The 12841-nt window shown below is 37.7% G+C and overlaps 1 protein-coding gene across 1 annotated transcript in view; it reads left to right on the top strand.

The window, feature by feature from the left end:
- ARHGAP20 (Rho GTPase activating protein 20) overlaps positions 1–12841 on the top strand; it is an 89140-nt gene that overhangs the window by 33589 nt on the left and 42710 nt on the right. The window lies entirely within an intron of this gene.

Below are 12841 nucleotides of genomic sequence, written 5' to 3'. Positions count from 1 at the left end.
GCTATTGGAGGCTCTAGTAGCCCAAAACAAAAGCAAGCAAACAGCAACCTTTTCTTGACTTCATTAGGGAACTGTGTGTAAGACAACCAAGTGAACTAAATTCCAGAGAGTGGCATGCCCCTTTCAGAAGGGATAGGACACATACATCGTTTCAGCTTTGGAAGAGCATAGAATGAAGATGTACCAGCATCACAATGAGTCTTGTTGGGGATGTTTGTCCTCAGTAAAAATTGGAGGTATTGCTGAACAGTATATTCATGTTTAATTCTGTCTGCATTATTTGAACCTGGGTTTAACTCTGCCCTGTAAATAAGAATAATTTTCCAGCACATACTCTGCTTTTTACCTTCTTTCCCTCCTGCATAGACACAGTGAAACAGATGAAATTAGTAGTTCTTCCTACTTGCCTAGTATAAATTGTTACTTGCTGTTTCCAGTAAGAGGAACTGTCTTCTGGGCTACTTTTAAATATATATTCTAGTTTTCATGCCAAGGAAGAGATAGGAACTGTAATATCTTAAGGAATAAGGGGATTATACTCAGGCTGCTTGGAGGCAATTGTTTTTCTAAAGCCAACGACCCCTCTTGACTTCTTAAGTTTTTAGAAAAGTCCCAAATAGTAACTGCTGCCAGCCCATGGGGTGCCTCTACCCTGTGAGGGGAACCACTACTGGCAGTAGTAACAGCCGTTACATGCTGTTCCAGATGTGCTTAACTAGTACCTTAGGTGATGATCTCATTTAATCCTCAACAACAGCCCTGAGAGGTCAGCATTAATACTTCCATTTGATAGACTGGCAAAATGCATTTTAAAGGGCTTAACCAAGTGTTCCAAGTCATACAGTCTTGAAGTAGCAGACCAGGTTTGAAACTCAGGTCTACCTGACTCCAAAACTTACGCTCTTAATCCTCATCTCTTGGTTCTCTCTCACCATACCTTCAGTCCTAAACTTCTGTGGTTTATCTACCTCTCTTTTCTGTGAAGATACTCCCTTCTGCTTCTCCACATAGAGAACAACTTCAAGGATCAGTTCAATTTGTGCCTCGTGACACATTTTCTCCCGGATATTTCTGTCTTCACTCTTTAAGCTCCCCTGACTCCTCATGCTAAAATTCCCATCATGATTTTTTACTTAAGCTATATTACTTCTCTCTCACCACACATTGTAACATAATCACTTCTTTCAGGTCTGTCTTTCCCAATGGTCAAAAACTACCTCATAGCCAAGTTTAGTTTCTTATTCTCTTTCCCTGTAGCTCTAAGCCTACATTTATATTTCCATCCTATGATATTCTAGAATCTTAGAAATTTAGAACTGGGATGGACTTAATCAAAAATAAGAAGAGGGGGGAGAAGAAGGAGATTTAACTTATATCTTCAAGGACCAAGGATTGAAAAAAAAAATTAAATGGCTTATAACTGTTGCTTTCCTTAATAAAAGTAAGTCCTCAAAAGATCATCATTCCTATCATAACAATGAATAAAAGCCATGTAATCTTCAAAATTATAACTTCTTTTGAATTCATTAGTGAACTGAGTTTGTAAGACAACCAAGTGAACCAAATTTCAAAGAGTGGCAAGCTCCTCTGTAAAGAGATAGAATACATAAATTATTTCACCTTTGGGAGAGCATAGGATGAATCTGTAATCATCAAAATGAATAAGAAGAAATCTACTAAAAGTTTAATGCGCAATTCTTAAAGTGTCAGTATAAAGTAACTGGAAGCCCCATTTACTTTCTTTTTCATGGGTCTTTACTGGTTTTCTTACAAGAGAGATTAGAGGTAAATCAGGAGATGGAAAAGATGCGTGCAGAATGGTACAAGCTTGCAAAAATTGATTGGTTTCATCTGTGAGATGGGCATGAAACACTGCCTTCTTCCTCAGAACCTTTTTTCTTAGTAACAAAAGCCCCAAGGAAGGGATAGCAAACCCTTTCACCCTCAGGTTCAGGTGAAGTTCCATTGCTTCCGAGGGGAGCTTAGAAGCAAAGCCCATCTGCCTCTTGGGCTTTGCTTCCCCTACAGGCAGGTGGGCTTTTGCCCTCTTATATTACTCTTAAGAGAAGTAATATAGCTTAAGTAAAAAATCATCTTCTCACCTACAGGACTTAGGCAAATATTCCCTGCTCTGGATGATCTACCCATATGGGAAGGGCAGAAAATCCTCTTAGTCCCAGGATTCTTCACCAATAAAAATAAGAGGTCTACTACCACTTAGGGGGAAGCCAGGAACTCTTCTGTCCAAAATCTGTCACAAATTCAAGGCAGAATTTGGCTGCCATAGGCTTGAGAAGGGACAAGAATATGAGAAGACCCTACCTCAGGTGCACATACTCTGCCAAAAATTAAGACAGGCCAGGAAGACTGAAAATCTCATGTGTCCCCATGAAGAGCCTAATGCTGAATAACAAGCAGTAAGAGTCTACTTCTAGGGCAAGAGGAGGCGCTGGTGAAAGACACCCATCTCTCCCTATAGAGGCATTTGGGAACTGCTAATAGCTGAAAGAGGAGCATGGACAGTATTTCAGGCCTCATCCTAAGCACTAGGGAACAGTTGTTCATCACTAGAAGAATCTAAAGTCTGTACACTGAGGTTAAAGATAGCAACAACAAAAGCCAAACACAACTCAATGACTGACTAATTTGCCTCAGCTGCTAATGGAATAACAGAAGAAGATGCAGGCCCACTTCATGAGTAAATACTATCTACCTCAGTTTCTGTTGTTCTTCCATAACAGTGTCCAATAATCAAAAGCTTCATAACATGTTAAATAGCAAGAAAAAACCCACTGCTGAGAGATAAAACAGCCAACCACATTGAGAAGTGAAACAGATACCAGGGGCATTAATACAACTATGATTATTATATAAAGACTGTAGTGGAAAAGATAGACCACATTCATGAACAGATGGGAAATTTTATCAAAATTTATTTAAAAAATCAAATGCGCTATCAAAGATAAAGAATTTTTTTCAACAGACTTATCCTCAGACTTGGCCAGCTGACGAAATAATCAGTAAACCTAAAGATGGACTAACAGAAATTTTTCAGAGTGAAACACAAAGGAAAATGATGTGAAGCATCCAGGAGCTGTAGAACAATATCAAACATAAATGAAGCAGAAAAAAATATTTGAAAATATAATGGCCAAGAATTTTACAAAATTACTGAAGAAGCTCAGAAACTCTCAAGCTGAATAAATAAAACCTAGATCCTCTTACAGTGATGGTGGAGAGAGAACTTCCAGGCCGGGAGGGGCACCTGGGACTCTCAATTCCATGCTGTCCCTTGACTTTCATACACCACTGAGATCTCTCCCTAGTTATTACTGGTGTCAGACACTGGCAATTTATGACTCTGACCCAAGTGTTGATATAGGAATCTTCCCTTAGTGCCAGCATCACAGCCAGGAAAAACTAAGCAAAACACAGAACTGCATTTCTTAATGTGTGTTCAATGTAAATGGAAAACTTCTCTTCTGTCAGATGTTCAGGTGCGGGGAAGAAACTTTGAGAGTTTTCACCGTACATAGTAAAAGCTCTGGAAATAGGTAAAGAAACCTCTTCAATCTGGTGTTTCCTTCAGGGTCCTTTTTCCTGGTATTATGTATTATGTCTTCACAGAATGTAAACCATAGAAGGGATAGGATTTTGTTTTTCTTGTTCATCTCAGAACTGTGCCTGACAATTGTTAATTTGTTCAACAAATATCTGTGACAACTTTCATGCGGTGTGCATTCTAGTGGGAGGATGTGGATAGCAAAACACAAATTAGAGTATTAGTAAGTAGTATCGTATTAAAAAACTAAAATGAGGCAAGAGAGGGTGTGACTACATGGGATAGCTGGACATCTATTAACATCTCATAGAAGAGACTCAGACAAATGCTTGGCTTTAAGGGAAATAGAGACAATGACATACCATTAGAAAATGTCCCTTATAAATCAGGCCTTGTTCTTTTCTCCCTTTCTCATGGCCATCTCAATGCCAGCCCCAAGGAACTCCACTCTTTGATAAGGTACCAGATCAAAGAGTAGGTACTCCCACCCACTTTAGACACCTGCCTCTTCCCATGTCACTAACCCTTACCACATTTGCCTCCTTCAGAGAAGACCCATGACTTGGTCTATAAGGGGCTTTACAAGACCATAACAAAATAGACATTCATCATCATCATTAATTCAGCAAATATTTGGCACCACTAGAAATATAGCAGTGAACAAGGAAGACTAAAGCCCTTATTCTCACCCTAACCAGTTTGGCTCAGTGGATAGAGCATCGGTCTGCAGACTAAAAGGTCCCAGGTCCGATTCCGGTCAAGGGCATGTGCCTTGGTTGCAGGCACATTCCCAGTAGGAGGTGTGCAGGAGGCAGCTGATCGATGTTTCTCTTTCATCGATGTTTCTAACTCTCTATCCCTCTCCCTTCCTCTCTGTAAAAAAAATCAATAAAATATATATATTTTTTAAAAAGCCCTTATTCTCATGAAGGGCAGGCACCCTGACTTTGTTCTGGTAATATTTTGGACACATTAAGCTATGGTTCTAGAAGACAGGAAGGCTGGCATCCCCACCCTTTGCCATCGCCACCACCACCCTCCTTTTGTTTCTTCTCTTTCCAAAGGCTCTCCACTTAGTTTTCTAGTTATTGAAAGGAGCATAGAATCTAGGCAGCTCAAATGTAGTTACTTAGTCTCTTTTTGTGGTTGAGTCAGTGGAGAAGCCTTTTCTGAAGAATAAGAAGAATGAAACTTTTATTGAAATTCAGTTGTAGTCTGTTTCAAGATTTATCCTCAAATCTTCTTCAAACCCCTAGATTCAGAAACCTCTAGAATGTATTTTCAATATAATTTTATTTGGAATGATAGAAACGGTAGAGCACTTTCCCACTCACCTCTCTTTCCGGCAAGGCCTCTATGACAGGGAATTTTGCTCTATCACTTGTACAAATGGTCACAGAAAGCGTGTTATAGCCACACTAAAATTTTCACAGCCTGGAAATAAACTAGGCCACATGTGTGTTTGCTCAGCTCCACCAACACAGATGCAAGGCGTGCTTTCTGCTTTGTTAAGGTAATGATGTCATTTTAGCTATGTGAAAAATGACTTCAAATGTGGTTTGGTTTTAGTTGAGCTGTCAATTTTTATTTTGTCTAGCTTTTAATTTGTGGGTTTCACGCTTTAACATGCACCAGCAGTTATTTATAAGTATTCCATTTATTTCTGACATTTTTTAAAACTTTGAATATAACAAAAAGTAGGACATTTGTTCCTTAGCATTGATTTATGATCATTGTAATCAATCTCTTATAATTTGAACTTGAGAAAAAAATTGAGAATGACAAAAGGATTTTTAATATGACAGTTCCCCATGACTGGTATTCAGCTGGTGAGCATTTTAATGCTTCTTGTTTTTCTTTAGTTCAGTTGGATTTCAGTTCAGCAAACATTTGTTCAGTATTTTGTAAGGAACAAAACTGAAAGGTCTGCCCTTGCATCAGGGGTTAGACTTCCAAAGTCATGTAGGGCATCTTCACACATGCTTTGGTACATGTGCACAGAACCAAGTCTTTGGGAGGGTAAGTCTGAAAGTCTGTTAATTTTGGAAAATGAGACGATTGGCTTAGGTTAGTTCTAATAGCTTTTATTTTTTTCTCACTTTTTGGAATGCTTTGATCATTGAAAAAAGCCCTGCCACTTTGAACTAAATTGTGTGAAGTCAAATGTTCATCTTTCTGGAATTCTCCTCCATTCCTCTTTCATTTTTATTTAGGGGCAATGATGGAAAAAAGTTCCAGAAATAGAGTGGCATGGGTGGAAAGGTGGACTGCTATCATGATATTAGGTAGAGAACAGAAGCAACTAATCAAATGGGTCTGCCTCCCCTGAACAGAGTTACTTTCTTTACCTGTGCTCACTGGCAAAGAAAGTAACGGTCCATCCAAAGAGGGAAGGGCCACTCTTTCCCATCCCTCCCCCATCTGGCTAAACAGTATTAGTACCAACAAAGGCCATAGCAGAGTGGCTCTGGGGTTTGGTTTTGGTTTCTGAGTGATAAACTGATTTTTCCACTTTACTTTTGTAGGTGGAGAAGAAAGCAAGGACACTTTTGTTTGCTTACCTATTTATGCTGCAAACATTTGAGTCCTCTGTGTAAGTGGTAGTTCTAGAAATGGGGGATCAGAAATAAGACATGGATCCTACCTTACTACACAGTGTAAATAGGAGCATATCATTGATGTATTCCTACCAGGGGTGACAGCCCTGGGTGAAAAGGATTAATATTGGAAAACAGATCATTTCTTTTATAGTAGTAAATATAGAAATATTTCTCTTAATGTTTAAAAATGTTTAGCATAACATTTGTTGTTGGTATACTAGTATATTGTATATGTTCAATGTAAAGCTTTTATTTTAAGGCTAGGGTTTACTTTTGTTTGAAATTGGAAAGTATGTTATCTTTTAATGCTTTAAAGGGTTAATTAGATTTCCCAGCATAGACTTGCATAAAACACTTGAGATATACTAGGTCAGCCCTCTCTAAAACAAACTACATGATCTTTTTAATATATTGTTTTTATCCTATCTACAGTGAGTGATTTTTAGTATATTCAAACAACCAGATTATCTGGAAAGCTCAGTTACTTGAATTTTGGGATACTTTTATCAAAAATAGACAAATGAGAGTGTTTTATTGCAAGCTAATAGCTGAACTTTGCTTATTATAAAAGCATTTCATGTTATGGTGTGGGACTTATGAGCCTATTCCTTTTGCTGGAATCATAATGACTGGCGTCCCTAACAACTGCAAAGTCCTATTCAAGGCCTCAGTCATCTGCATGTGTGTGTGTGTCAGACTTTGGTAGACAGGAAGGTTGTTCAGTCCCAGAGGTTGAAACAAGAAGCATCCTCGGCTTTGTGGTAGTTATTTAAGACTTCCATGTACAAGGTAATTTTAAAGCATCTTCTTGAAAACTGAAATAGACTAGCTGTCAAAGAAAGTGTTCTCAATCTTTTCTCTATAACATACTCACTGATTCTTGACTTCAACACCAATTTTGTAAAAAGCTGCTAGTGTTTGATAAAAGTTGCTGCTGCTGAGCACAAGAAAGCATGCTTTGCATTCTCAGACAGAAAGCACTTTCTTAGCACTGTGGGGGACAGTGTCCTGGAATATATGAAAATATCTGCTCTAATTATGAAATAACTTTTATGCTCTATTCAGAGTAGTTGTCTCATCTGTTATAGTGAGAGAATAGTCTTAGAGCTTAGTTGTACCAGATCACGGCCAAATTCATTTTATGAGCACTCTTGGGTTTAGAAACTTCTTTTGTGTGTTTCCAGTTTTGGTGTGTTGTTGTTTTTTGTGTTGTGTGTTGTTGTGTGTGTTTGTGTGTGTGTGTGTGTGTGTTATTTTGGAGGGGAGTATTTTTTTAACAATTTTTTTCAAAACTGAATATGGTTTTAGACAAGTTAAATGATGACTCTGCAGAATCATCCATTACCTAAAATTTGATGTAAACCAAATTGGAATAATCTATAATAGTAAAGTGTAGTATGCAAATGGACTGAACAGCCAAACAGTGGAACGACCATCTGGACGACCTTTCAGACAACCTTCCCGATGACCTTCCGGACGTTCCGGGGCTGTGAGGGCTGGCCAAGGCAGCCGGGGCTTTGAGGGCCTACTCTTACACGAATTTTGTGCATCAGGCCTCTAGTCTCTTCATAAATTTCCACCAGAATTGTTCTTTACAAGTCACTGGTGCCAGCCTTAATTCTAGGTCCAATGGTCAAATCATCTTCCTTGACCTTTCTAGGACACCCTAATCCCTCCCTTCTTCCATGGGCTTCTTGTTCTGGTTATTGACACCCAGCTCATTCTACTTTGTTAGTTTCTCCTTCTTTCCCAATTTCTAAATGTTGGTGTGTCCTGGGACTCAACATTTGAACTTGTTCTCCATCTATACTAACTCCCTAAATGATCTGATCTCTTTCATAGCTTTTAAGTCTCTATTTTGATATCTGATAAGTAATTTAAACTTATTATGTCCAAAACCAAATTCCTTATCCCCACCCCTACCCCAATTAGTTATGCCAAAAATAAGTCTGCCATCAAATCCTATTAGATTCTACCTTTGAAATATATATTGTGTAGAACTATATCTTACCACCTCCATCACTACCAACCCACCGTTATTTCTCTCCTAACTTACTACTTTTCAAGAAGCATCTAATGGCTTTTACTGAAGGAATTTAGCCAACTCATTACTGTGTTTTTATTTTAGAACTTTTTTAAGCAAGTGTTTATTGCATCCTTCCTCTTTGCTGCCCTCTGTGTTACTTACCTAATAGATCCTGTCACTTTTCTGCCACACCATCTCCTCTTCATATCTCACTCAGAATAAAAGGTGAAATTCTTCTCATGTCCCTGGCTGCTTTGTTGGCTGCTGTATCCCCAGAGCCTTAATGCACTTTAGGTGATCATTAATATGTAAGTCACTGAGCAAATTATTAGTAAATACTGAATATGCTTTAGGATTTAAAAAACTAAACATCATGAAATAGTTTACCATCTCAATATAGAATAACAACACATTGAATTTAAAGGTTCCTTTAATATTCAAAATTCTATTTAGCATTCACGAAAAATTTGTTTCTCCTTTATTTCCCAAATGATTTACTTTGAAATAAATTTGTCATACCAAAATGTGCTCAAAAAATTATTTCAAAGCCTCTAATGCATATTTTCTCTCTTTAATTTGTTTTAATTGATTTCAGACAGAAGAAGGGAAAGGGGGAGAGGGATAGAAACATCAGTGATGAGAGAGAATCATTGGTCAGCTGCCTCTTGCATGCCTCTACTAGGGATTGAACTTGCAACACAGGAATGTGCTCTGACTGGGAATCAAACTATGACCTCCTGGTTCATGGGTTGATGCTCAACCACTGAGCAACACTGGCTGAGCAAGTATTTTCTTTCAGAGACTTTAACCAGCTAATTTCTCTGATTTCTTTAAAATGTCTTAAAGGAAGAAATATATATGAATACAAACTCTTTGGTTGATCTCTTCCCACCCACCCACACTCCCCCACCTTCCCTCTGAGGTTCCAGTCTGTTCCATGCTTCTATGTCTCTGGATCTATTTTGTTTATCAGTTTATTTTGTTCATTAGATTCCACATATGAGTGAGATCATGTCATACTTGTCATTCTCTGACTAGCTTATTTCGCTTAGCAGATCCAGAAATTATAGTTAGAACTACCTTCAATCAGATATGACCCAGAAATTGTAGCTAGAACTACCTTTAATCAGGTATGACCCTTTTGTTTCCTTCAGTGTACCATTATATAATTATTACCTGAACCAAACTACTCAAATTACTGAAGTGCCCAGTCAGCCTATTGTTGAATTGGTTCTTTATTGAATAAATAAACATATTCAGACAAATGTATTACCATATCACATTGTAATCACTACACATATAAATTTCCTTGAGTAGCATAAGTACGTTTGGCAATCTTATTTGATTCAAGATGACTCAAACCAATTTACTGAATTGATCATTAAGATGTACAGTATTGAGAAGTCCACACAAGTGACTAAATTGGAGTTCTCAAAGTCAGTAGTCACAAGATCATGTTCTCTCCTTTCTTGTAATGTCCTGTCAAGTGCTTTTTATTAAGTGAATTCCTAATAGCTATTGTTGAGAAACTTCTGTGTCAAGGCTGTTAAAAGTTATATAGTTTACTCCCTTTCTTGGAAACAATATCTCTGTTTATGGATCTTGCTCTGTTAGTGTATCTGTCTATTATTGTCCTCTAGCCTTCACACTCTCCTTCCATATTGCTATTCTGTCTTTGCTTATTTAATGGTTTGTTTTCCTTGCTCTTTAAATATTAGCATCATTGATATAAGATTGTTCTCATTATGTCACATATAATTCCTGTTCCAGTCAGCATTTTGGTTATAATTTAAAGGTCTTAAAGGTTATCTTTTGTATTTTTCTTGCTTTAAGGTCCTGCTTATTTTATTTGTCCAGTTATTCATTCATATAACCAATAAGCCCTTAGCCTAGCTTAGTTCTTTTTGATCCTGCTATTAACATGATCAACTAGGCTCTATTCTATAATAGCAAGTCAGAATTTGGACTGTGTAATATGAGCTACATGATGCATCATTTAATCATTGATGCTAATTTGGAAGTGGAAATAATAGTACATATTGCATACAACCACACCATGTTATAATCTCTATACAGAGTTTTCTTTAATCATTTGAATGTGATTTTATTTAGATGATGGCTATAGAAATGTAATAGTACATTTTCATCCCATCAGTAAGACAGATAATTGCTTTAGACTAGAGTTCCCTGAAATGTGCTTGAATGTTGAGATGTTTCAGATATAAATATCTAATGGACAAATTTTTATTGCTGAATAAGATAGAATTTTGATGTTGATAGTGTGTGTTTTTTAGCTTCGTTTCAGTAGTCATCTCTTTTTGTTCTAAATTACTTCTGAACTAATTTATTCTCTAAGACTCACTAGGGTTACCTTTATACAGGTAATACAGAGTTCTAACCTGACATATCATCATAACCAGGTAGGGTAAAGCACAAACTAGATCTTGAATGCTAGATTAATGAGTTGAGCTTACTCTTCAGGCAGTGCACATGCCATGATCATTGATAATATGCATCAGAAAGATTAATTTGAAAGAAGTGAGAGAGCAAGGAAGTACAGAGTCCAGTTAGGAGTTCATTGCAAACTATAGTAGAGGTTATGAGGATCTAGACTCAGGAGATTTTATTTTGTGGTTAAATACCCTGTAAACATCAGATGTGATTTTATGTGGAGAATGAAAGAAAAAGAGCCAAGCTGGTGAGAATGTAACATGGTCCAGCCACTGCAGAAAACAATTCAGTGGTCCCTCAATAGTTTAAACAAAGAATTTCCATATGACCCAGCATTTCCACTCCTGGGTACATACTAAAAAGAAACAACAACAAATGTTCAAACAAAATATGTACATGAATTTTTATTTATTTTTTTTAAATATTTTATTGATTTTTTACAGAGAGGAAGAGAGAGGGATAGAGAGCCAGAAACATCGATGAGAGAGAAACATCGATCAGCTGCCTCTTGCACACCCCCTACTGGGGATGTGCCCGCAACCAAGGTACATGCCTTGACCGGAATAGAACCCGGGACCCTTGAGTCCGCAGGCCGACACTCTATCCACTGAGCCAAACCGGTTTCGGCTACATGAATTTTTATAGCAGCACTATTTACAATGGCCATAAGATGGAAACAATTCAAATGCCCATCAGCTTATAAATGTATGAACAAATGTGCTATATCTATGCAATGAAGTATTATTTATCAACAAAAAGGAATGAAGTGCTGGTACATTCTATGATGTGGGTGAACCTGAAAACATTATGCTAAGTGAAAGAAACCAGGCACAAAAGGCCATATGAAATATCCAGAGTGGGAAAATCCATAGAGACATAATGAAATTTGTAGTTGCCAGATATTGGATAGAATAGGCAATGTGGGTGACTGCATAATAGATACAGATTTTCCTTTGGGGATAGTAAAAATATTGGGAACTAGATAGTGGTGATGATTATACAACATTATGAATATGCTAAATGCTACTGCATTATACATTTTTAAATGATAAGTTTTACTTTATGTGTATTTTACCATAATTTTTTTTAAAACTCAAAATTAAACTAGGTTTAAAAAAATGTAACCCTATATGCATTTATGCATAACCCATGGACACAGACAATAGTGTGGTGAAGGCCTGGGAAGGATGGGGCCAGGGTGGAGGGAGGCAATGGCGAAAGAAAGGAGACATCTCTAATACTTTCAACAATAAAGTTTAAAAAGTAACCCTTTCAGTTGGCACTGCCATCTCCCAGTAATTTGTCAAAATGACCAACACAAAGGGAAAGAGTAGAGGCTCCCGCTGTATATTCTCTAGGCCTTTTCGAAAACGTGCAGTTGTTTCTTTGGCCACATACATGTGCATTTACAAGAAAAGTGATAATGTAGACATCAAGGGAACAGACAGGCACTGCTCAAAAGGAATGCCCACAAATGTGCCATGGCCAAACTGGAGGAGCCCACATCACCCAGCCTGCGGTGGGCATTGTTGTAAACAAACAAGTTAAGGGCAAGATTCTTGCCAAGAGAATTAAAGTACATATTGAGCATATTAAGCACTCTAAGAACCAAGATAGCTACCTGAAAGTGTGAAGGAAAATGATCAGCAACAGAAGGAAGCCAAAGAGAAACCTGGGCTTAATTGAAGCACCCACCTGCTCCACCCAGAGAAGCGCACTTTGTGAGAACCAGTGGAAAGGAGCCTGAGCTGCTGGAACCCGTTCCCTATGAATTTATGGTGTGATACGTGTTAAAAAAAAAATAAAAGACCTCTGCACTGTTTTTTTAAGTAATATTAGGGCAAGAATCACAGACTTAAATGCTTTCAAGTCCCTGAGAGGTGCAGTAAACAAAGGAAAGAATTGGCAAGAAAGGGAATGTGGTGAATCAGACATTTGAAATCAAAACCTCAGTGTGAGCTACATAAAATATGACTGTGGGCTGTAGTTTTCAGTCTCTGATACCAATTGAACTAAGCAGCAATGACAGGTGATATCAAACAGATAGCTAATATTGAAACTATAATCAAAATTCCACAAGAGGAGAGGGTAAGCCTAAGTTATTTACCCCATATCGTCACCATTGAGCACGAAGTCTAGCCAACACATAAACATACAGGTACTCAGCAAGCATTTGTTGGAAGAAAAATAAGTGAATTTGAA

Source organism: Eptesicus fuscus, chromosome 13, assembly GCF_027574615.1.
Source record: "Eptesicus fuscus isolate TK198812 chromosome 13, DD_ASM_mEF_20220401, whole genome shotgun sequence".
NCBI classification, from domain to species: Eukaryota; Metazoa; Chordata; class Mammalia; order Chiroptera; family Vespertilionidae; genus Eptesicus; species Eptesicus fuscus.
Note: the sequence above shows the minus strand (reverse complement) of the source record. Positions and strands in the feature narration are given on the sequence as shown.